This window comes from Bufo bufo, chromosome 3 (assembly GCF_905171765.1).
Source record: "Bufo bufo chromosome 3, aBufBuf1.1, whole genome shotgun sequence".
NCBI lineage: Eukaryota > Metazoa > Chordata > Amphibia > Anura > Bufonidae > Bufo > Bufo bufo.
The window spans coordinates 522,925,022-522,950,272 of record NC_053391.1 but is presented as its reverse complement, the minus strand read 5'-3'; positions in this window follow the sequence as shown (position 1 = coordinate 522,950,272).

The following is a 25,251-nucleotide window of genomic DNA, read 5'->3' as shown; positions in this document are numbered from 1 at the left end:
TCTTTTTACTGAATCCGCAACTAAAGAGTTAAACATTAATACATGAAAGAAAAACTTGTTTAAGTACAACCTAGTGTGATTGGACATATGGTAACCAATAAGCATGTACCAGAGAGCATATAAGTAATGTGAGGACAAACTCCGCCCTCTTTCTTTAGTAGTGTAACATGGATAAACAGTTAAATAATGAGGGTCACAGGAACAGGAATTTCTCTGCATCAGTTGATATTAGAACTCCGGGTATGTAGAGTGAATGGCAGATATTCGGAAGATTCTCGTGGAATGCTTTTATTCGGAGGTCAGGTAGACGACGGATATTTCCCAGAAGCTTGAATCTTCTTTTCTATTGTTGATAAGCTGAAAAAATATATATGAGATAAGAGTATAGGGATGGGTTAAATAGGGTGGGATAATGCTCGCCTCGTGTCCTTAAAGAAAATCTAGATTTTCCAGCACTATAGCTAGGAAAATCTCCAATTTTATTACAGCACATGAGGCTCACATTATGCGAGTTTAAAACTTGTTATATATTACATATACTGTGGGATGCGAAAGTTTGGGCAACCTTGTTAATCGTCATGATTTTCCTGTATAAATTGTTGGTTGTTACGATAAAAAATGTCAGTTAAATATATCATATAGGAGGCACACACAGTGATATTTTAGAAGTGAAATGAAGTTTATTGGATTTACAGAAAGTGTGCTATAATTGTTTAAACAAAATTAGGCAGGTGCATAAATTTGGGCACCACAAAAAAGAAATGTAATCAATATTTAGTAGATCCTCCTTTTGCAGAAATTACAGCCTCTAAACGCTTCCTGTAGGTTCCAATGAGAGTCTGGATTCTGGTTGAAGGTATTTTGGACCATTCCTCTTTACAAAACATCTTTAGTTCAGTCAGGTTTGATGGCTTCCGAGCATGGACAGCTCTCTTTAAGTCACACCACAGATTTTCAATTATATTCAGGTCTGCGAACTGAGATGGCCATTCCAGAACGTTGTACTCGTTCCTCTGCATAAATGCCTTAGTGGATTTTGAGCAGTGTTTAGGGTCGTTGTCTTGTTGAAAGATCCAGCCTCGGCGCAGCTTCAGCTTTGTCACTAATTCCTGAACATTGGTCTCCAGAATCTGCTGATACTGAGTGGAATCCATGCGTCCCTCAACTTTGACAAGATTCCCAGTCCCTGCACTGGCCACACAGCCCCACAGCATGATGGAACCACCACCATATTTTACTGTAGGTAGCAGGTGTTTTTCTCAGAATGTTGTGTTCTTTTTCCTCCATGCATAACGCCTCTTGTTATGGCCAAATAACTCAATTTTTGTTTCATCAGTCCACAGCACCTTATTCCAAAATGAAGCTGGCTTGTCCAAATGTGCTTTAGCCCCCCTCAAGCGGCACTTTCTGTGCTGTGGGTGGAGAAAAGGCTTCCTCTGCATCACTCTCACATACAGCATCTCCTAGTGTAAAGTGCGCCGAATGGTTGAACGATGCACAGTGACTCTATCTGCAGCAAGATGATGTTGTAGGTCTTTGGTGCTGGTCTGTGGGTTGACTCTGACTGTTCTCACCATTTGTCGCTTCTGTCTATCCGAGATTTTTCTTGGTCTGCCACTTCGAGCCTTAACTTGAACTGAGCCTGTGGTCTTCCATTTCCTCAATATGTTCCTAACTGTGGAAACAGACAGCTGAAATCTCTGAGACAGCTTTCTGTATCCTTCCCCTAAACCATGATGGTGAACAATCTTTGTCTTCAGGTAATTTGAGAGTTGTTTTGAGACCCCCATTTTGCTACTCTTCAGAGAAAATTAAAAGAGGAGGGAAACTTACAATTGACCCCCTTAAATACTCTTTCTCATAATTGGATTCACCTGTGTATGTAGGTCAGGGGTCACTGAGCTTACCAAGCCAATTTGAGATCCAATAGTTAGTTCTAAAGGTTTTGGAATCAATAAAATGACAACAGTGCCCAAATTTACAGTTGCAAGAAAAAGTATGTGAACCCTTTGGAATGATATGGATTTCTGCACAAATTGGTCATAAAATGTGATCTGATCTTCATCTAAGTCACAACAATATACAATCACAGTCTGCTTAAACTAATAACACACAAAGAATTAAATGTTACCATGTTTTTATTAAACACACCATATAAACATTCACAGTGCTGGTGGAAAAAGTATGTGAACCCTTGGATTTAATAACTGGTTGAACCTCCTTTGGCAGCAATAACGTCAACCAAACGTTTCCTGTAGTTGCAGATCAGACGTGCACAACGGTCAGGAGTAATTCTTGAACATTCCTCTTTACAGAACTGTTTCAGTTCAGCAATATTCTTGGGATGTCTGGTGTGAATCGCTTTCTTGAGGTCATGCCACAGCATCTCAATCGGGTTGAGGTCAGGACTCTGACTGGGCCACTCCAGAAGGCGTATTTTCTTCTATTTAAGCCATTCTGTTGTTGATTTACTTCTATGCTTTGGGTTGTTGTCCTGTTGCAGCATCCATCTTCTGTTGAGCTTCAGCTGGTGGACAGATGGCCTTAAGTTCTCCTGCAAAACGTTTTGATAAACTTTGGAATTAATTTTTCATTCGATGATAGCAATCCACCCAGGCCCTGATGCATCAAAGCAGCCCCAAACCATGATGCCCCCACCACCATACTTCACAGTTGGGATGAGGTTTTGATGTTAGTGTGCTGTGCCTCTATTTCTCCACACATAGTGTTGTGTGTTTCTTCCAAACAACTCAACTTTGGTTTCATCTGTCCACAGAATATTTTGCCAGTACTGCTGTGGAACATTTAGGTGCTCTTGTGCAAACTGTAAACGTGCAGCAATGTTTTTTTTGGACAGCGGTGGTTTCCTCTGTGGTATCCTCCCATGAAATCCATTCTTGTTTAGTGTTTTACGTATCGTAGATTCGCTAACAGGGATTTTAGCATATGCCAGAGACTTTTTTAAGTATTTAGCTGACACTCTAGGATTCTTCTTCACCTCATTGAGCAGTCTGCGCTGTGCTCTTGAAGTCATCTTTACAGGACGGCCACTCCTAGAGAGAGTAGCAGCAGTCCTGAACTTTCTCCATTTATAGACAATTTGTCTTACCGTGGACTGATAAACAGCAAGGCTTTTGGAGATACTTTTATAACCCTTTCCAACTTTATGCAAGTCAACAATTCTTAATCGTAGCTGTTCTGAGAGCTCTTTTGTGCGAGGCATCATTCACATCAAGCAATGTTTCTTGTGAAAAGCAAACCCAGAACTGGTGTGTCTTTTTTATAGGGCAGGGCAGCTGTAACCAACACCTCCAATCTCATCTCATTGATTGGACTCCAATTGGCTAAAACATCACTCCAATTAGCTCTTGGAGAGGTCATTAGTCTAGGGGTTCACATACTTTTTCCACCTGCACTATGAATGTTTACATGGTGTGTTCAATAAAAACATGGTAACATTTAATTCTTTGTGTGTTATTAGTTTAAGCAGACTGTGATTGTCTATTTTTGTGACTTAGATGAATATCAGATCAAATTTTATGACCAATTTCTGCAGAAATCCATATAATTCCAAAGGGTTCACATACTTTTTCTTGCAACTGTATACACCTGCCTAATTTTGTTTAAACAATTATGGCACACTTTCTGTAAATCCAATAAACTTCATTTCACTTCTCAAATATCACTGTGTGTGTCTCCTATATGATAAATTTAACTGATATTTTTTATCGTAACAACCAACGATTTATACAGGAAAATCATGACTATTAATAAGGTTGCCCAAACTTTTGCATCCCACTGTATAAGATTATAATACCTAACCAAATGAATAGCATAAAATATATAAGTAAAAGAATTACAATGACTATGAAATTAGTCTAGTAAAGTAGTTGAAACATGAGAAGAAGGGTGGAAATAAAAGGTTCGGAAAGTAGACTCTGAGGACCAGTTAGCAGCTTTAAGATGATCAACTAGGGAACCACCGGATTGAATAAGTTTGGTAGACACGGCTCCCCTAAGAGAATGGGCTCCAAAAACTGAAATATCAATGTTAGCCAGGCACATGACCTGTTTAACATATCTGGTTAGAGTGGGGGAGGACACCGGCAAATGTGGTTTGCAGTAAGAGATCCGTAGTTGAGGTTTAGAGGGATGTCAAAGTGACGCAGTCCTATATTTATAAGAATGTAAACATTTGACCACACATAGGTGTTCGTTGTGTGGAAAGGCTGGATAGAAGACGGAATGAAGGTTGGTTTTAGTATACTGTTAGGGGAAAATGATCTGTTAGAGATATCCAGTGATTTTACATCCGAGAATCAAGTCCATTAATATAAGAAACCCAGAGATCGGACTAAAAATGGTTTGGGACAGACTTGACGAATGTTATGGTTCAGCAGAGGCAATAGAAAACTCTTTCTTTAAAAGGATAGAAGATTTCCCTAGAGTAGCTCCCAAAGGCTTCCAGAAACTTGTGACTTATTAATGGAACTTCAAGTAGCCAAATCTGAAGGTAATCTGTCGGGACTCACATTCTTTGACACTGCCAGGGGCGTTAACCTCATAGTACAAAAGTTAACCCCCGGCTTACAAAGTGAGTGGGTCAAATGTGGTTCTAACTATAAGAAAAAACACCATGTTTCATTTCCTCTATTTTCTGTGTTTGTAGACTTCATTTGTGACCAGGCTAAGATAAGAAATGATCCAAGTTTTGATTTTACACTGGCATGTACTTCTGTTACAGGTCTTCCTTCACGTAGAGCTTCAGTGGCAGTTCACAAGACTGAACTGTTCCCTTCAGACTCTCTCCACAGGTCTACTGGTTCCTACCATGCAACAAACAAAGTTAAAAACCCTGGTAAGCAGTGTCTTATACACCGAAAACCACATTCTCTCCTGACATGTAACAGGTCTTCCTTCCTTCTGTTACAGGTCTTCCTTCACGTAGAGCGTAAAGCCTTCCTTAGAGAAAATAACATCTGCTACAAGTGCTGTTCTTCAACCGCTCATTTAGCCAAAGACTGCAAGGTTAGTGAAAAGTGTAAAGAATGTGATAGCACAGACCATAGTACAGCATTACATCCTGGACCAGCTCCATGGACTTTACAACATGCTTACAATACCATTCAGCATGGTGGAGAGGAGGGTAACACTGCTATCGCTACCCTGGAGGTCACTCCACAGTGCACTGAGATCTGCAAAGGATCCATAAGTGGAAGATCCTGTTCCAAAATATGTCTAGTCTGAGTCTACCCAACAGGACAAAGAGACAAAGCAGTCAAAATGTATGCCATTCTAGATGATCAAAGCAATAGGTCTCTAGCCACCTCAACCTATTTTGACATATTTAACATTAAAAGCCCCAGCTTCCTATACTCACTAAGGACTTGTGCGGGATTTGTGGAGACGGCGGGGAGAAGAGCATCCGGTTTCCAAGTTGAAGCGATGAACGGAGAGATCAGCTTGCCCTTACCAACTCTAATAGAGTGCAATCAAATTCCTGATCACAGATTTGGAATTCCTACTCCAGATGTCGCAATGCATCATGCACACCTAAAGCATATAGCCCACCTGATCCCAGAACGTGACCCACAGGCTAAGATAATATTGCTACTCGGGAGAGACATCCTACGAGTCCATAAAGTGAGACAGCACATAAATGGTCCTGACAACGCTCCTTATGCTCAAAGGTTGGATCTAGGATGGGTCTTAATAGGAGAAGTCTGCCTTGGGAGTGTGCACAAGCCAGAGTCAGTTCGCAATATGTTTACAAGCACACTAGCAAGTGAACGCCCCTCACCTTTCCAACCATGTGTCAACAACTTCCTCATAAAGGAGCTACCATGTGCTTCCCATCTACCTTGTTCCTTCACAGATGTCTCTAGTGACAGCGACCAAGACCACTTAGGATGCACAGTCTTCCAAGGGACAAAAGATGACAATCAGGTGGCACTATCTATCGAAGACAAGCTGTTCTTGGAAATAATGGAACAAGATTTCGTGAAGGACAGCACTAACAGTTGGGTTGCGCCTCTTCCCTTCAGAACTGCGAGGCTACGCCTACCTAACAACAAAGTACAAGTACTTAAACGTTTCTCTTCTCTTAGACGTAACTTCCAAAGAAGGCCAGAGATGAGAGAACACTTCTTTTCTTTCATGCAGAGAATATTGGAGAACAATCATGCAGAGATTGCACCACCCCTTGAAGCTCATGAAGAATGCTGGCACCTCCCAATTTTTGGAGCATATCATCCAAAAAAAACAGGTCAGATCAGAGTCATGTTTGACTCTAGTGCTAAATATGAAGGCATCTCCTTAACCCCTTAAGGACTCAGCCCTATTTCACCTTAAGGACTTGGCCATTTTTTGCAAATCTGACCAGTGTCACTTTAAGTGCTCATAACTTTAAAACACTTTGACTTATCCACGCCATTCTGAGATAGTTTTTTCGTCACATATTGTACTTCATGACACTGGTAAAATGAAGTAAAAAAATAAAAATATTTTGCATAAAAAAATACCTAATTTACCCCAAATTAGGAAAAATTTTCAAATTTCAAAGTTTCAGTTTCTCTACTTCCGTAATACATAGTAATACCCCCAAAAATTGTGATGACTTTACATTCCCCATATGTCTACTTCATGTTTGAATTATTTTGGGAATGATATTTTATTTTTTGGGGATGTTACAAGGCTTAGAAGTTTAGAAGCAAATCTTGAAATTTTTCAGAAATTTACAAAAACCCAATTTTTAGGGACCACTACAGGTCTGAAGTCACTTTGTGAGGCTTACATAATAGAAACCACCCAAAAATTACCCCATCTAAGAAACTACACCCCTCAAGGTATTCAAAACTGATTTTACAAACTTTGTTAACCCTTTAGGTGTTGCACAAGAGTTATTGGCAAATGGGGATGAAATTTGAGAATTTAATTTTTTTGCCAAATTTTCAATTTTAACCAATTTTTTCCACTAACAAAGCAAGGGTTAACAGCCAAACAAGACTGTATCTTTATTGCCCTGACTCTGCCGTTTACAGAAACATCCCATATGTGGCCGTAAACTACTGTACGGCCACACAGCGGGGCATAGAGTGAAAGGTGCGCCGTATGGTTTTTGGTAGCCAGATTTTGCTGAACTGGTTTTTTGACACCATGTCCCATTTGAAGCCCCCCTGATGCACCCCTAGAGTAGAAACTCCATAAAAGTGACCCCATCTAAGAAACTACATCCCTCAAGGTATTCAAAACTGATTTTACAAACTTTGTTAACCCTTTAGGTGTTGCACAAGATTTAATGGAAAATAGAGATACAATTTCAAAATTTCACTTTTTTGGCAGATTTTCCATTTAAATATTTTTTTTACAGTTACAAAGCAAGGGTTAACAGCCCAAAAAAACTCAATATTTATGGCCCTAATTCTGTAGTTTACAGAAACACCCCATATGTGGCCGTAAACTACTGTACGGCCACACAGCGGGGCGTAAAGTGAAAGGTGCGCCGTATGGTTTTTGGAAGCCAGATTTTGCTGAACTGTTTTTTTGACACCATGTCCCATTTGAAGCCCCCCTGATGCACCCCTAGAGTAGAAACTCAAAAAAGTGACCCCATTTTAGAAACTACGGGATAGGGTGGCAGTTTTTTTGGTACTAGTTTAGGGTACATATGATTTTCGGTTGCTCTATATTACACTTTTTGTAAGGCAATAGCTTTTTTTTGGCACATTTTTTTTTGTTATTTACAACATTCATCTGACAGGTTAGATCATGTGGTAATTTTATAGAGCAGGTTGTCACGGATGCGGTGATACCTAATATGTATGCAATTTTTTTTATTTATGTAAGTTTTATACAATGACTTCATTTTTAAAACCAAAAAAAGTTTTAGTGTCTCCATAGTCTAAGAGCCATAGTTTTTTCAGTTTTTGGGCGATTATCTTAAGTAGGGTCTCATTTTTTGCGGGATGAGATGACGGTTTTATTGGCACTATTTTGGGGTGCATATGACTTTTTGATCGCTTGCTATTACACTTTTTGTGACTTAAGATGACAAAAAATGGCTTTTTTTACACCGTTTTTATTTTTATTTTTTTACGGTGGTCACCTGAGGGGTTAGCTCATGTGATATTTTTATAGAGCCGGTCGATACGGACGCGGCGATACCTAATATGCATACTTTATTTTTATTTATGTAAGTTTTACAGAATGATATCATTTTTGAAACAAAAAAAATCATGTTTTAGTATTTCCATAGTCTAAGAGCCATAGTTTTTTCAGTTTTTCGGCGATTATCTTGGGTAGGGTATGATTTTTGCGGGATGACATGCCGGTTTGATTGGTACTATTTTGGCGTACATGCGACTTTTTTGATCACTTTTATTACCTTTTTTGGGAAGTAAGGTGGGCAAAATTTCAATTTTCTCATAGTTTTTTTTTTTTTTTTATGGCGTTCACCGTGCGGGGAAAGTAACATGACCGTTTTATATATCAGGTCGTTACGGACGCGGCAATACCTAATATGTGTAGTGTATTTTTTTTTTTTAATTTTTATTCAGTGATAAATGTTTTTTTCTTAACTTTTTTCACTTTTTTTTTACCCAGACCCACTTGGTTCTTGAAGATCCAGTGGGTCTGATGTCTGTATAATACAATACAGAACACTATATAGGGTTCTGTACTGTATTTTACTTACACTGAACAGATCTATGCTTTTAGCATAGATCTGTTCAGCACCATGGACAGCAGGACGCCATGGGAACCTTCCCCGTCTGCAACTTCGCAGACGGGGAAGGGTGAGCACGGGGCTGCGGGGGGCTGTCGGGGGGCTCTCTCCCTCTCCATCGGGGGGCTGCAAAGGCACAGCAGCCCCCCGATGGGAGAGGGAGGGAGCTCCCTGACCGATGACAGATAACCTTTTCCATACCGCGGTCCGGACCGCGGTATGGAAAGGGTTAAACGGCTGACATCTGCACAGATGTCAGCCGTTTATACCAGGGTGTCAGCAATGTGCTGGCACCCTGATATACCCACTAGAAGCCAACGATCATTCAAGGGGAGGCGGGCGGGGGATCGCGATCCCGCCTGCCGCACCGCCCGCCTCCCGCACTGCCTGCGACACCCCCCCTGCACCTCTCACCCACATAAATCATGCAGGGGTGCAGGGGGGGTGCAAATCAGCATTTTGGGCATTTTAAACGTTTCTGATCCCCGCGGTCAGGGACCACGGGGATCATAAACTGCAGAGATCGCAGCAAACCGCAGGTCTGAATTGACCTGCGGTTTGCGGCGATCGCTGATACGGGGGGGTCACATGACCCCCCCTGGCGTTGTGACAGGATGCCGGCTAAATGATTTCAGCCGGCATCCCGTTGCGATTAACCCCCGCGGTGCCTATTTAAAGTTAGGACGTACCGGTACGCCCTGAGTCCTTAAGGACTCGGGAAATAGGGTGTACCGGTACGCCCTGCGTCCTTAAGGGGTTAAACGATGTACTCCTGACAGGCCCTGACCTGAATAACAAACTGCTAGGGGTACTCCTCTGTTTCCGCAAGGATTCTGTCGGTCTGATTGCTGATATCCAACAGATGTTTCACTGCTTCCTTGTTAGAGAGAAGGATAGAAATTTCCTCAGATTCTTCTGGTTTAAAGACAATGACCCATTAAAAGATATTATAGAGTACCGCATGAGAGTACACATTTTCAGGAACAGCCACTCACCTGCTGTTGCTATTTATGGACTCAGACGTTCTGCTCAGGAAGGAGATTTGGACCTGGGGTCAGATACTTTACCAGTCCAACGCAGCGTTGGACTTCTATGGGACTTGAAATCCGATACCTTCACCGTTCAAGTTAGCAAGGAAGAAAAACCTTTCACCCGCAGAGGCGTCTTGTCTGCAATCAACAGCCTGTATGATCCTTTGGGTTTTGTAGCTCCTGTCACTATCCAAGGTAAGGCCTTGCTTAGAGATTTAATCCGTGAAACTACTGACTGGGATGTTCCATTATCCCCTGAAAAGAAGAATATGTGGGTAGAATGGAGAAACTCCCTGACAGCTCTGTCTAGCCTTAATGTCTCACGCCCATATGCTCCTGTGCCATCTACTGATGTCCAAGACCATACATTCTGCGTATTTTCCGATGCTTCTGTTAAAGCTATATCTGCTGTAGCCTATCTCAGAACCGTGGACACTAACGGACAATACCACGTTGGGTTTATTATGGGCAAGGCAAAACTCGCACCACAACCTGAACACACTATACCCAGACTTGAACTTTGTGCTACAGTCTTGGCCGTCGAAATGGCCGAGCTAATCACGTCTGAGATAGACATTGACCTTAAAAAGGCCTAATTCTACACAGACAGCAAGGTGGTCTTGGGTTACATCTATAACGAATCCAGACGATTCTATGTTTATGTCAATAACAGAGTGCTTCGGATTAGGAAATCCACCTGTCCAGAACAATGGCATTATGTGCCTACCGTCAATAATCCTGCAGACCATGGTACAAGAGCTGTTGCCGCAAGTCGTCTCAAAAACAAAACCTGGCTCACTGGTCCTGCATTCTTGCGTAATCCAGGTTCAGCTGTTCACCAGAACAACATATGCAAACTAGTGGACGAAGACTCGGACACTGAGATCCGTCCCAAAGTGTCTGCACTTCACACAGTGACATCCTTCGACTCCCTTGGTTCTCATCGTTTCAAAAGATTCTCTACTTGGAAATCACCTGTACGAGCCATTACCTGTCTAGCCCACATAGCTCGTGCCTTTAAAGAGACCAATTGTAATGATGTTAGGCAATGTAAAGGCTGGCACCACTGCCAAGAGGTTTACACTGTGACAGAATTCCAGCAGTCAAAAAAAATCATCATTGATACCATACAACATGAAGTCTTTACCAATAAGATTGACTGCATCACCAACCATAAGGGCTCTTTCACACTTGCGTTGTTCTTTTCCGGCATAGAGTTCAGTCGTAGGGGCTCTATGCCGGAAAAATCCTGATCAGGATTATCCCAATGCATTCTGAATGGAGAGAAATCCGTTCAGGATGCATCAGGATGTCTTCAGTTCAGGACCGGAACGTTTTTTGGCCGGAGAAAATACTGCAGCATGCTGCGCTTTTTGCTCCGGACAAAAATCCTGAACACTTGCCGCAAGGCCGGATCCAGAATTAATGCCTATTGAAAGGCATTAATCCGGATCCGGCCTTAAGCTAAACGTCGTTTTGGCGCATTACCGGATCCGACGTTTAGCTTTTTCTGAATGGTTACCATGGCTGCCAGGACGCTAAAGTCCTGTTTGCCATGGTAAAGTGTAGTGGGGAGCGAGGAGCAGTATACTTACCGTCCGTGCGGCTCCCGGGGCGCTTCAGAGTGACGTCAGGGAGCCCCACGCGCATGGATGACGTGATCGCATGGATCACGTCATCCATGCGCATGGGGCGCTCTGACGTCATTCTGGAGCGCCCCGGGAGCCGCACGGACGGTAAGTATACTGCTCCCCCGCTCCCCACTACTACTATGGCAACCAGGACTTTAATAGCGTCCTGGCTGCCATAGTAACACTGAACGCATTTTGAAGACGGATCAGTCTTCAAATGCTTTCAGTTCACTTGCGGTGTTACGTATCCGGCGGGCACTTCTGGCAAATTGAGTACACGACGGATCCGGACAACGCAAGTGTGAAAGAGCCCTAAGTCTATCCCTAAAAGTAGCTCTTTAAAAAAGCTTGACCCATTCCTGGACGAGGACGGTCTATTGAGAGTAGGAGGTCGTCTTAAACAAGCAAGTCTCGAGCTCGAGGAAAGAAACCCTCTGATAATTCCTGGGAATTATCACGTTACTACTTTGATTGTACAATACTATCACATCCAAATCAAGCACCAAGGAAGACTGTTTACGGAAGGAGCTCTATATACTGCTGGATTGTGGATAGTTGGGGCGAAGAGATGTGTGAGTAGCATTATCTTCAAATGCGTCATGTGTCGTAAACTTTGTGGTATGTTACAGACACAGAAGATGGCAAATTTACCTGTTGATAGACTCAGTATGGATCCTCCTTTCACCAACGTTGGATTTGATGTATTTGGACCCTGGTCTGTCACAACACGTCAAACTAGAGGAGGCCAAGCAAACAGCAAATGCTGGGCAGTCTTATTCACGTGTATGACCATCAGAGCTGTTCACATTGAAGTCATCGAATCTATGGATACTTCAAGCTTTATCAACGCTCTTAGACGTTTTATTGCAATCAGAGGTCCTGTAAAGCACATTCGCTCTGACAGAGGCTCCAATTTCGTTGGAGCAGCTAAAAAACTACAGATCTCCTCCAATATTTATGGCAAGAGTGTGGAGAGATACCTGAGAGACCAGGATTGCACTTGGACCTTTAACCCACCTCACTACTCTCATATGGGTGGAGCTTGGGAGAGGATGATTGGTATAGCCCGCAGAATCCCGGATTCCAACTTCTTACAAGTAGGAACTGCTAGACTCACTCATGAGAGCCTTGTAACCTTCATGGCTAAAGTCACAGCCATCATCAATGCTAGACCTTTGACTCCAGTTCTGAGCGATCCAGAGGAACCATTCCTTCTCACTCCTGCAACCCTCCTTAGGCCTCATGCACACGACCGTTGTGTGCACCCGTGGCCGTTGTTCCGTTTTCCGTGATTTTCTGTGGACCCATTGACTTTCAATGGGTCCGTAGAAAACTCGGAAAATACACCATGAAAAAATCGTGAAAACTCAAATCCGACAGTATATTCTTTCTTTTTTTTTCTTGGATTTCAAAATACTTTATTGAAGTCAATAAAATGTAACAAGTGGAGGTTATAACCTCACAATTAAAGAAACACAAAATAAAATAGTAACAGTGACGTCACGGTATACAATGACAGGCAAATGTGTTGGTTTCATTACAAGTTTGCATATCCTGTCAACAAAGCTTCTTGAACATTAAAAGATGATATTGTGTTCAGGATTGGATTGGTATGGGTGCAGAAGGCTAATTACTTGCATGGATTTAGGATATAAAGCTCAATTGGGTCAAAAAGACCAAAATGTGAAAGGTTTATGACTTCAGAACAAAAAGAATAGAGATCCTGAGACTAAAGATGGAATTGTGATAAATCGTTGAGACTTCTGAACGCCTTCCAATCCTTCCACACTCCCATGAAACTTTGAAAGTTTCTTAATTCCCAAGAGGAAATTTCTTCAAATCTGTGGATTTGGTCTACTTTTAGAAGCCATTGTTCAATGGATGGGGTTTCTGTAGAGAGCCATAGTCTCGGAATGAGAAATCTGGCAGCTGCAATCAAATGCTTAAAAAGATCCATGTTAGTGATCCTCTGTCCAGATGGGAGAACGTTCAGGAGTGCTATTTCTGGAGAAGGAACTACGTCTGCTCCACATATGTGATTGGCTATATGAAATATTTTCTCCCACCACCTAAGGAGGCTAGGGCATTTCCACCATATGTGAGTGAAGGAGCCTCTGTCTGACAAACATCTCCAGCATCTATCGCAACCAGACGATGAGTACCTGGAGACAATATCTGGGGTCTTGTACCATCTAGTCATGATCTTGTAACCGTTCTCTTGGATACGAACGCATCTAGATGATTTATGTGGAGATTGTAGTATGGTGACAATTTCTTTACTAGTAAAGGTTCGGTTTAGATCTTTCTCCCATAGGCCAATGAATGAAGGTAAAACATTAGAAGTATGGGATCTAAATCTACTGTATAACTGCAATATAATCTTTTTAGGACATAATGAGCTATCTATCAGGCTCTCAAACCATGTTAGAGGTCTTATTAAGTCTCCCATAGAGATGTGTAAGGACAGGTATGTCTTGATAAAGTATATTGGGTTATTAAGTATACGGGAGGAAGGGATTGCAAGGCTCTCTCTCAGTTTATTTAATGATAGAGAAATATTGTCAATGAGTAGGTCTCTCAAACTAATATCAGAGTCTCTAAGATGTGTGGGTAGACTGTCTTGTAGTACTTTAGGGGCAGTTCGTAGAATATCACCAAGCCGGAGGAGAGGCGAGGGGAAAGGAACATGTAGGTAGGTAGATTGGAACCATTTCCAGGCGTAATAAGTGGCCCTAATTATAGGGGTTACATCTGAAGGAAAAGGAGGTAGGCTTTTGTATCCTAGCAAGAGCGCTCTAAAGGATGAGTTAATTAATGACTGTTCCATATGGACCCAGGATTTGTGGGAGGGGGCTCTCAACCAATCTATAGCTCTGGCTAGCAGGACAGCTTTTCCATATAGTTCCGGATCTGGAAGGGCAATTCCTCCCAAGGCTTTTGGTCTGTTTAAGGTTTTATAAGAAAGACAAGCCTTCTTCCCCATCCAGATGAAAGCGCTAAATAATGATCGAAGAGAAGTATAGTATGAGGAGGGGATAGGAATAGGGAGAACCTGAATTAAGTAGGTCAGTTTAGGTAGAACCAGGGACGTGAGTAGATTTTTCCTACCGAACCAAGATAGGATTGGCAGGTCTAGATTCTTAAGGGAAGTGGAGATATGGCTCAAGAGGGGTAAATAGTTTAAAGCAAACAGTTGGGAAGGGTCGTTACTGATCTTAACCCCTAAGTATGTTAAGCGGGGACTTGACCAATTAAAAAGGGACTCTTGTTCCAGACGTTTTGCTAAGCTAGAAGAAAGGCCTGTATGTATAATTAGGGATTTACTATGGTTAACCTTGAAATTGGACAACTTACCAAACGTCTCTAAGTGGTGGTAGATCTTGGGGAGAGCAACAGCAGGGTTACTGATCATCATTAATAAATTGTCGGCAAAGGCCGCCGTCTTATGTTCCTGATCTCCCAGATCCAATTGTCTCTATCAGATCTGATGGTTTGCAGTAGGGGTTCCATAGTTAAAACATAGAGAAGGGGAGAAAGGGGACAACCCTGTCTAGTACCATTTCTGATAAAAAAGGGGGAAGAAATAATATTGTTGACCGAAATGGAGGCGGAAGCCTTTGAATACATGGCGTCTATGGCTGAGAGGAAAGGGGACGGGAACTACTGTAAGGAGAGGACCGCCTTCATAAATGACCATTTAACCCTGTCAAAAGCCTTCTCAGCATCTGTGCTGAGAAGGACTAGAGGCAAGGATTTCTTCTTCGCATGGAAGAGGATGTTAAGGACTCTAGCAGTATTGTCTTTGCCCTCTCTCCCCCTAACAAAGCCAGTTTGATCTCTGTGTATCAGAGAGGGCAAGATTGATGCTAGGCGATTTGCCAGCAGTTTGGCTAGGAGTTTAAGGTCGATGTTAAGGAGAGAGATAGGCCTATAGCTGGGCCAAAGTGTTGGATCCTTGCCCTCTTTAGGGATTAGCACTATATGGGCTTTGGTCATGTCACTAGATAAAGGGGTATTGGATAAGGTTTGGTTGAAGAGTGGAATTAGATGAGGAATGAGGGTGTCATGAAATGTTGAGTAATATAAGATAGGTAGGCCATCGGGGCCTGGACTTTTCCCTTTAGGGGAGCTACGTATAACTTCTAGAAGTTCTTTTGGTGTAAAGGGGGAAGCTAACATTGTTCTATTTTCCTCGGACAGAGTAGATAGATGTAGCTTCTCTAGGTAGGCGAAAAGAGGAGATAAGGATTCAGGGGAGGAAAGGGGGGGGAGTAGGAGTGTCTAGGTTGTATAGGGATTCATAGAAATCTCTAAATTGCGAAGCGATTAGTTCTGAGTCAAAGGTATGTGAGCCTGACGCAGTTGAAAGTTTGTGGACAAAGTTGTTTGACTTCCTCTTTTTGACCCTATTCAACACAAATCTAGAGGCCTTGTTCCCGTGAGCAAAGATCTTGTGTTGGGAGTTGAGGTAGTACTTTGCTGAGAGGGAGTTAAGAAGATCCTTAAGAGAGCATCTGTAACCATTTAATTCCTCTAGATGAGTCTTGAGCAGGGAGATTTTATGTGTTTGTTCTAGTTTCGTTATGTTCACATGTAACTCGTCTATTTGTTTGTTCCTTGATTTTTTAAGATAAGTTCCAATGCTAATACATTGACCTCTAACAACCGTCTTGTGGGCATCCCATAAGGTCTGAGAAGATATTTCTGATGAGACGTTTAGGTCAAAATAGTCTCCAAGGACTGTTTTAATTTTTGATCTGGCTTCAGAATTACCTAGTAATTGCTCATTTAACCTCCAAGATCTAGAGGTTTTATTTTTCTTTGGAGGAGTGAGGGTCAAGTAGATAGGGGAGTGATCGGATAGTAGGATATTCCCTATGCTAGTGTCTTTGCAGTATTGCAGGTGATTTTTAGAAACACAAATGTAGTCCAGACGCTGATATGAGTCATGAACTGTTGAATGAAAGGAATAGTCCTTGGTGTCTGGATGGAAAGTTCGCCAAACATCAATAAGTTGAGCTCTCCACAACTGAGAAGTCAGGGCACGTACAGCTGACTGAGAATGTGCGGATTTGCCAGAAGAAGAATCCAAAAGAGGATTCATTACGAGATTGAAGTCACCTCCCATCACCAAGGTTCCCTCCCCAAATTTGTTTACTTTATCTAAAATGTTTTTTAACCAGGGGATTTGTTTCCTATTAGGAACATATACGTTGATAAAGGTATAGATATGTTGGGCGATTTTTCCTTTCAACATTATGAACCTACCCTCAGGATCTAAAACCTGGTCTATATGTTGGAATTGGACTCCTCTCTGCAATCCTATACTAACACCTTTTGAGTTAGAGGAATTAGAGCCGCTGTGGTACCATTGGGAGAAATATGAGTGTGAAAGGTTGGGGAAATGGCCCAACTTCAGGTGTGTCTCTTGGAGGAAAATCACCTTTACCCCTTCTCTTCTCAGCATTCCAAATATTTGACCCCTTTTAGCCGGCGAATTAAAGCCTCTTACATTATAAGATGCTATCTTGAGGTCATCCATCTGGAATACGAGGGGAGATAGAAACCGTGTTGGTTATGTAAAGATGGTAAAGTGTAAGCTTGTGAATTAATGGACCAAAGTCCAAAGTTGAATAGAAGTCAAACCTTCGACGTGCATCCCATACCAAAGCCATCCTTCTGAGGTCTTCAGGTGACGCGGTAACATTAAGAAAATGGTAACTAAAATAACAAAAGAAAAACAAAAGGCATAAGCAACATATCTGAGACATTACTCTATTTGGGGGGGAATATGGGCAAACCCTTAAAACACAGAGCTTTACCAAAGACGCCTCAGACAGATATCAGAGGAAGGAAGCAAACCAGTGGAACACAACCCGCTCTAATACTACCGGCCCAGACAATGGAGGGCTCCAAAAGAATAGGGGCCTGAGACTGGAGAAAAGAAGGTCTTTCAGCTTTCTTAATACTTAGGTCAAGAATAGCTTTCTATTAATGCCCAGTGTAGCTTAATTCTATGTGACAGGGAAGAGAAGGAGGGGGGGGAAAGGGAAGGAGGGAGGGGGGGAAGGAGGGGAGGGGAAGAGGGATGGGGGGGAAAGGGTATAGGGGGGGGGAGGGGGACGGGAAGAGATCAGGTTATATAAGGGGACAGTAAGGCAAGTAACTGAAGACTGTACATGTGGATAATAAGACCAATATACTTATAAGAGAGAGAAATCAAATATTTCTTCAATCTCTTCCCTGGAGAATAAATCAGGTTCAGCAATCAACCGACACAATAGACTCCAGATGGATCAAAAAGAGTCTGGATAGAAGGTCTGGGAGTGAGTGAGTTGGCATTCTTTCTCTGCCGCTGGGATTTAGGGGTCCTCCTGGGTTCAAAGAGCTGCGGCTTAGGAACATCTGGCAAGGATGCGACATCTTGGATCAAGTCCCAGTTTTCAATTTCCATGTTAGGAATCTCCAGATGCTGGAACATTTGAACCAGGTCAGCGTGGGTTCTGATTGTGATCCTGCTCCCGTTGTATAGAAACGAGATGCCAAAGGGGAAAGTCCATCTATATGTAATTTTCCTCTGGATGAGCCATTCTGTCAGGGGCTTAAGTGCTTTGCGTTTTTTCAGTGTGATCGGTGCCAGGTCTTGGTACACATGGATACGGTAATCACTGAATAAGACTTCGGATTTCTTTCTAGCGCACTCTAGAATAGCTTCCTTATCCTGGAAGTTTAGGAACCGGCATATTATATCTCTAGGCGGTTCGGCTGGTTTCGGTTTAGGTCGGAGGGCCCTGTGAGCCCTTTCAATGATCGGGCTAGGGTAATTAGGGCCTAATAGTTGCTCGCATAGGGCCTTCATTGCCTCCGGTATTTCTGAAGTAATGATCGATTCAGGCAAACCTCGGAACCTTAGGTTGTTCCTTCTGCCCCGGTTCTCTTGGTCTTCTAAGGCCGCATATACATTATTTAGGTGGGTTTGAACCGTTTGTAAGCTATTAGAAGCCGCCGCAAGGAAGTCTAACACTGCGTGATGCGCCGTCTCCAGATCCTCCACCCTACCCCCGATATGTTTAATATCTTGTCTCATGGAGGAGACTTCACTAACCAGTGGTTCCAGGGCTTTGGTGAGGACCGATTTCAGGTATTTCCTGGAGATGGGTAGGTTTTGACGTCCACCAGCTTCTTCCGAATCGCTGTCTCTTCCCTCTGAGTTCGGGTACTCATCTTCAGGAGCAGCCGCGGGCGCCATTTTAGTTTCTTTTGCGACGTGTATTGCTGCCGCTTTTTTAATGAATTTATCCATGTCCCCTGAGGTAACCGATGGCTTCTGGTGCTGCAGGGTGTCCCCCTGTCTCGGGTTGCCGATTTTGACCATTGTCTGGTCGGTATAGCTAGCGTAGGCTGCGATAAAGCACTGCAAGTCAGACGGAGCTCAGACACACAGCACCATCTTCCTCTGGCGCTAGCTCCGCCCCCCCCAAATCCGACAGTATATTCTAACACAGAGGCGTTCCCATAGTGATGGGGACGCTTCTAGTTAGAATATACTACGAACTGTTTACATGACTGCCCCCTGCTGCCTGGCAGCACCCGATCTCTTACAGGGGGCTGTGATCCGCACAATTAACCCCTCAGGTGCCACACCTAAAGGGTTAATTGTGCATATCATAGCCCCCTGTAAGAGATCAGGTGCTGCCAGGCAGGAGGGGGCAGACCCCCCTCCCTCCCCAGTTTTAATTTCATTGGTGGCCAGTGCGCCCCCCCCCCCCCCCGGCCCCCCCTCCCTCTATTGTATTAATATCATTGGTGGCAAGTGCGGCCCCCCCGCCCCCCTCCCTCTATTGTATTAATATCATTGGTGGCCAGTGCGGCCCCCCTCCCTCCCTTTATTGTATTATCATTGATGGCCAGTGTGCGGCCCCCCCCTCCCTTCCTCTATTGTATTATTATTGGTGGCCATTGTGCGCCCCCCCGGACCCCCCTCTATTGTATTAATATCATTGGTGGCACAGTGTGCGGGCTCCTCTCTCCCCCCCCCCCGATCAATGGTGGCAGCGGAGCGTTCCGATCGGAGTCCCAGTTTAATCGCTGGGGCTACGATTGGTAACCATGGCAACCAGGACGCTACTGCAATCCTGGTTGTCATGGTTACTTAGCAATATTAGAAGCATCATACTTACCTGCTGCGCTGTCTGTGACTGGCCGGGAGCTCCTCCTACTGGTAAGTGACAGATCATTAAGCAATGCGCCGCACAGATTAGTGATGATCGAACATGGTTCGTGAACACGATTGCGCAATCAAATGTTCGCGAACCGCAAGTTTGCAGCGGGCCCCATTCACTTTAATGGCAGGCGAACCTGAAAAACCTTCAGCAAATATTTGCAGCCACCAAATACTTACAAGAAGTGCTCAAATCGTCTCACAACATGGATAGGGATCAATGGCAAAAATTGTGATCAGCTGATCAGCTGAAAAACAGCCTGTTCCAGTTTATTCGTTGTTTTCATTAAATTGAATGCTCAAAAAATGTTTTGTCTCACTCCTATTTCTTCATGTTGCATGTTGAAGCTCTACTTGGAACCTTGTTAAGATCCAGCCATGCTAAATATGATTTTTTGCCATTTTGGTCTTAAACTTTTGATCAGGTCTGTATATTAGACAGTTATTAGATATCAATTTTACTGCAGGCCAGTGGAGTACAGGCCCAAAAAATTTTTTATTCAATGTACAGAATAGAACAAGCTTTGTCTTCTTCTCATTGTCTGTCGCTAGTAGAGGCCTAAGCATGCCAGGCAGGTTCCCCCAGAAGAATCTTGCTGGATGAGCAGCCAATACCGCACTTGCATCAATCTTGACAGGATTCGGCTCCAGGTGGAGAGTAATAATATATTTTTTTAATGCTTTCTCCATCGTAACACCACGTCGTTGAATAGACAGAACACTGGCCACAGTGGCGGATCCAGAGCCTGGTCTCGGGAGGGGCACTTTCAGATTTTTTTCTGTCCGCCGCCACAAAACAATGGTGCTTATAGAACAGACTACACAGTGTAGGCTATATGTGTATAACAAACATATTTCACATGAAAACTTACAGTTACTTGACTTGGCCCTTGGGGATCTCGGACGCCACTTCAACACTTTGGCCGGGGGCTCGGCGGAGCTGATGTTGTGTTTTATCCTAATGAGAAAGATTTCATAATAAGGATTTGGAGAAGGGGCAGAGGAATAGCAAAGCAAGGAGAGGCTGGTGCTGCTACTAGGGGGTCATACCATGGGGGAGTAATAAAGCCCCCCCCCAGTAGAAATAATTCTCCTTATAATGTGACAGTGCAAAAATACCCCCTTGTAATGCCCCCAGTTGAGCTAATGTCCCCATAGTGCCCCCATAATGTCCCAGTATAAAATACCCCTATATAGTGCCCCCAGTAAATGCCCCCATAGTGCTCCACACCCTCCTTCCTCCTAGTGTCCCGCATAATGTACCAGTATAAAATGCTCCAGTAGATGCCCTCAGTGTCCCCCATAATTTGCAAGTATAAAATACCCCTTCTTAGTGCCCCCCGTAGATGATCCCATAGTACTCCTCTCCCCCCTTCCCCATAGTACCCACCATGATGTGTCCCAGTATAAAATTGTACTGTACAGAGCACCTTATATAAAATACCCAATCATGTGCCAGTATTAATAATAGCCCCCATGTGCCAGTATTAATAACAGCCCCCCATGTGCCAGTATTAATAACAGCCCCCCATGTGCCAGTATTAATAACAGCCCCCCTGTGCCAGCAATAACACCCCCATCATGTGCCAGCAATAACAGCCCTCCCTGTGCCAGCAATAACAGCCCCCTTTGCCAGTAATAACAGCCTCCCTGTGCCAGCAATAACACCCCCCATCATGTGCCAGTAATAACAGCCCCCCACTGTGCCAGCAATAACAGCCCCCCTGTGCCAGTAATAACAGCCCCCAGTGCCAGCAATAACACCCCCATCATGTGCCAGTAATAACAGCCCCCCTGTGCCAGCAATAACAGTTCCCCTGTGCCAGCAATAACAGCCCCCCTGTGCCAGCAATAACAGCCCCCCTGTGCCAGCAATAACAGCCCCCCAGTGCCAGCAATAACAGCCCCCCAGTGCCAGCAATAACAGCCCCCCTGTGCCAGCAATAACAACCCCCCTGTGCCAGTAATAACAGCCCCCCTGACAGTAATATCAGCCCCCCTGCCAGTAATATCAGCCCCCCTGCCAGTAATAACAGCCCCCCTGCCAGCAATAACAGCCCCCCAGTGCCAGCAATAACAGCCCCCCAGTGCCAGCAATAACAGCCCCCCTGTGCCAGCAATAACAACCCCCTGTGCAGTAATAACAGCCCCCCTGACAGTAATATCAGCCCCCTGCCAGTAATATCAGTCCCCCTGCCAGTAATAACAGCCCCCCTGCCAGTAATAACAGCCCCCCTGTGCCAGTAATAACAGCCCCCCGCCAGTAATAACAGCCCCCCTGTTCCAGTAATAACAGCTCCCCTGTGCCAGTAATAACAGTCCCCCCGCCAGTAATAACAGACCCCCCGCCAGTAATAACAGCATTGTATAATATTTAAAAAAAAAAAAAAAAAAACATACTTACCTCCATGTCAGCGATGCGATGCAGGCCTCTTCCGGCCTGTGTCCTGCGCTGTATGGCTCAGGCGGCGCGATGATGTCATCGCGCCGCCTGCGCCGGCCTCTGATAGGCTGCCGGCCTAGTGCCTGCAGCCTATCAGAGAAAGGGAAAGGGACACGCCTCTCCCCTCCCTCCCCTGCCGCAGCACAGGCATCTGTACACTACGTGCAGAATTATTAGGCAAATGAGTATTTTGACCACATCATCCTCTCTATGCATGTTGTCTTACTCCAAGCTGTATAGGCTCGAAAGCCTACTACCAATTAAGCATATTAGGTGATGTGCATCTCTGTAATGAGAAGGGGTGTGGTCTAATGACATCAACACCCTATAACAGGTGTGCATAATTATTAGGCAACTTCTTTCCTTGGCAAAATGGGTCAAAAGAAGGACTTGACAGGCTCAGAAAAGTCAAAAATAGTGAGATATCTTGCAGAGGGATGCAGCACTCTTAAAATTGCAAAGCTTCTGAAGCCGTGCATCATCGAACAATCAAGCGTTTCATTCAAATAGTCAACAGGGTCGCAAGAAGCGTGTGGAAAAACCAAGGCGCAAATAAACTGCCCATGAACTGAGAAAAGTCAAGCGTGCAGCTGCCAAGATGCCACTTGCCACCAGTTTGCCCATATTTCAGAGCTGCAACATCACTGGAGTGCCCAAAAGCACAAGGTGCGCAATACTCAGAGACATGGCCAAGGTAAGAAAGGCTGAAAGACGACCACCACTGAACAAGACACACAAGCTGAAACGTCAAGACTGGGCCAAGAAATATATCAAGACTGATTTTTCTAAGGTTTTATGGACTGATGAAATGAGAGTGAGTCTTGATGGGCCAGATGGATGGGCCCGTGGCTGGATTGGTAAAGGGCAGAGAGCTCCAGTCCGACTCAGACGCCAGCAAGGTGGAGGTGGAGTACTGGTTTGGGCTGGTATCATCAAAGATGAGCTTGTGGGGCCTTTTCGGGTTGAGGATGAGTCAAGCTCAACTCCCAGTCCTACTGCCAGTTTCTGGAAGACACCTTCTTCAAGCAGTGGTACAGGAAGAAGTCTGCATCCATCAAGAAAACATGATTTTCATGCAGGACAATGCTCCATCACACGCGTCCAAGTACTCCACAGCGTGGCTGGCAAGAAAGGGTATAAAAGAAGAAAATCTAATGACATGGCCTACTTGTTCACCTGATCTGAACCCCATTGAGAACCTGTGGTCCATCATCAAATGTGAGATTTACAAGGAGGGGAAAACAGTACACCTCTCTGAACAGTGTCTGGGAGGCTGTGGTTGCTGCTGCACGCAATGTTGATGGTGAACAGATCAAAACACTGACAGAATCCATGGATGGCAGGCTTTTGAGTGTCCCTTGCAGGCTATATTGGTCACTGATTTGTTTTTGTTTGGTTTTTGAATGTCAGAATGTATATTTGTGAATGTTGAGATGTTATATTGGTTTCACTGGTAAAAAATAAATAATTGAAATGGGTATATATTTGTTTTTTGTTAAGTTGCCTAATAATTATGCACAGTAATAGTCACCTGCACACACAGATATCCCCCTAAAATAGCTAAAACTAAAAACAAACTAAAAACTACTTCCAAAAATATTCAGCTTTGATATTAATGAGTTTTTTGGGTTCATTGAGAACATGGTTGTTGTTCAATAATAAAATTAATCCTCAAAAATACAACTTGCATAATAATTCTGCACTCCCTGTATTGCTGTCCTGAGGACGGCGATACAGATGACTGGAGATGAGCGCTTCCACAATGGAAGCGCTCATCTCCCTGTGCCCGTCCGCCGCCAGCTTGGGGGGGGCAATTGCCCCGTTGCCCCCCCTGGATCCGCCACTGACTGGCCGATTCTCTCCTGTCTTGCACAACAATACATTTTTATTATTAAATGTATTAAATATTTTAACATTGATTTTATTAAACCAAAACTTGATTAAAATTATAAGAAAGTATAACTAAATTTGCCAAAACTGGCCTAATAACTCAAGTATGAACTCTGCCTTATAGGTCGATGTTAGTGTCAAGAAGAAGTGCACTCCTTTTGCAACCTTGCCAGCTAATTCCACATAGATGTCTACAGAACCTGTTCTGTTACACGCTTATGCAAGTAGAGCCCCCGTGAAAGAGTGGAGAGTATGTCAGCAGTAAGTTTGTGTTGATGTTACTGATTAATTTGCCCTTCCTCTGATCCATCAGAACAATAACCCACAAAAAACGGATCCTGTCTTTGGAGCATACGCCTTCACCCGGTCAGCATTTGCTCTGTATTGCTAATGCAAATAAAAACAGGAGTGGATCTAAAACAGAGATGACACGTGAATGGAATATTTGCATGTCATCTGTGTTTTCTACCCACTCCTGCATTTGTCTACCAAATCATAAGCCAATTCTGATGGGACCATACAGGCCTTACAGCTGCTACACAGACAGACAGGATCTGTTGTGCATCTCATTTTTCCTTCCTTCTGACAGATCAAAAGAAAGGTCAAATAAATGATGATGTCAGCCAGGCATGAGAAGTCCACAGAGTGTCCCTATGACAGAGTGGTGAGGTGGAAGCAGCATGAGGAGACCACACAGTGGCCCAATAACAAAGTCTGGAGGTAGCGGCAGCATCAGTAGGCCATTGAGTGGCACAATGACAGTGTGGAGGTGGCAGCAGTATGAGGAGGCCACCGAGTGGCACAACCACAGAGTATGTAGTTGGCAGCAGTATATGGAGGCCAGCGAGTGGCCAGGTTACATAGTGTGGAGATGGCAGCATCAAGAGGCCAGAGTGGCAATGTGACATAATGTCGACATGGCAGCATCAGCAGCAGCCTGATACAACAGAGTGGCATTGAGACATAGTGTGGACATGGCAGCACGAGGAGGCCACACAGTGGCAAGGTGACATAGTGTGGACATGACAGCATCAGTAGGCCACAGAGTGGCAAGGTAACAGTGTGGAGGTGGGTGGCAATACTAGTACTCGCTGAAGATGGTGGGTGAAAGAAGGAGCACTTGGCATCAGATATTTGGCATCAGGCGGGTAACAGCATCAGAATAGTAGCTGAGGCAGGTAGCCAGAAGAAAATGGTCTCTTTTGTCAAAATGTTGGTGTGGCACCATGGATGATCTAGTCTGATGCATTAGGCATTGGTGGGTTAAAATCCTGGCTGATCCACGCCTGATTCAACTTGATGCAGTGCTATAT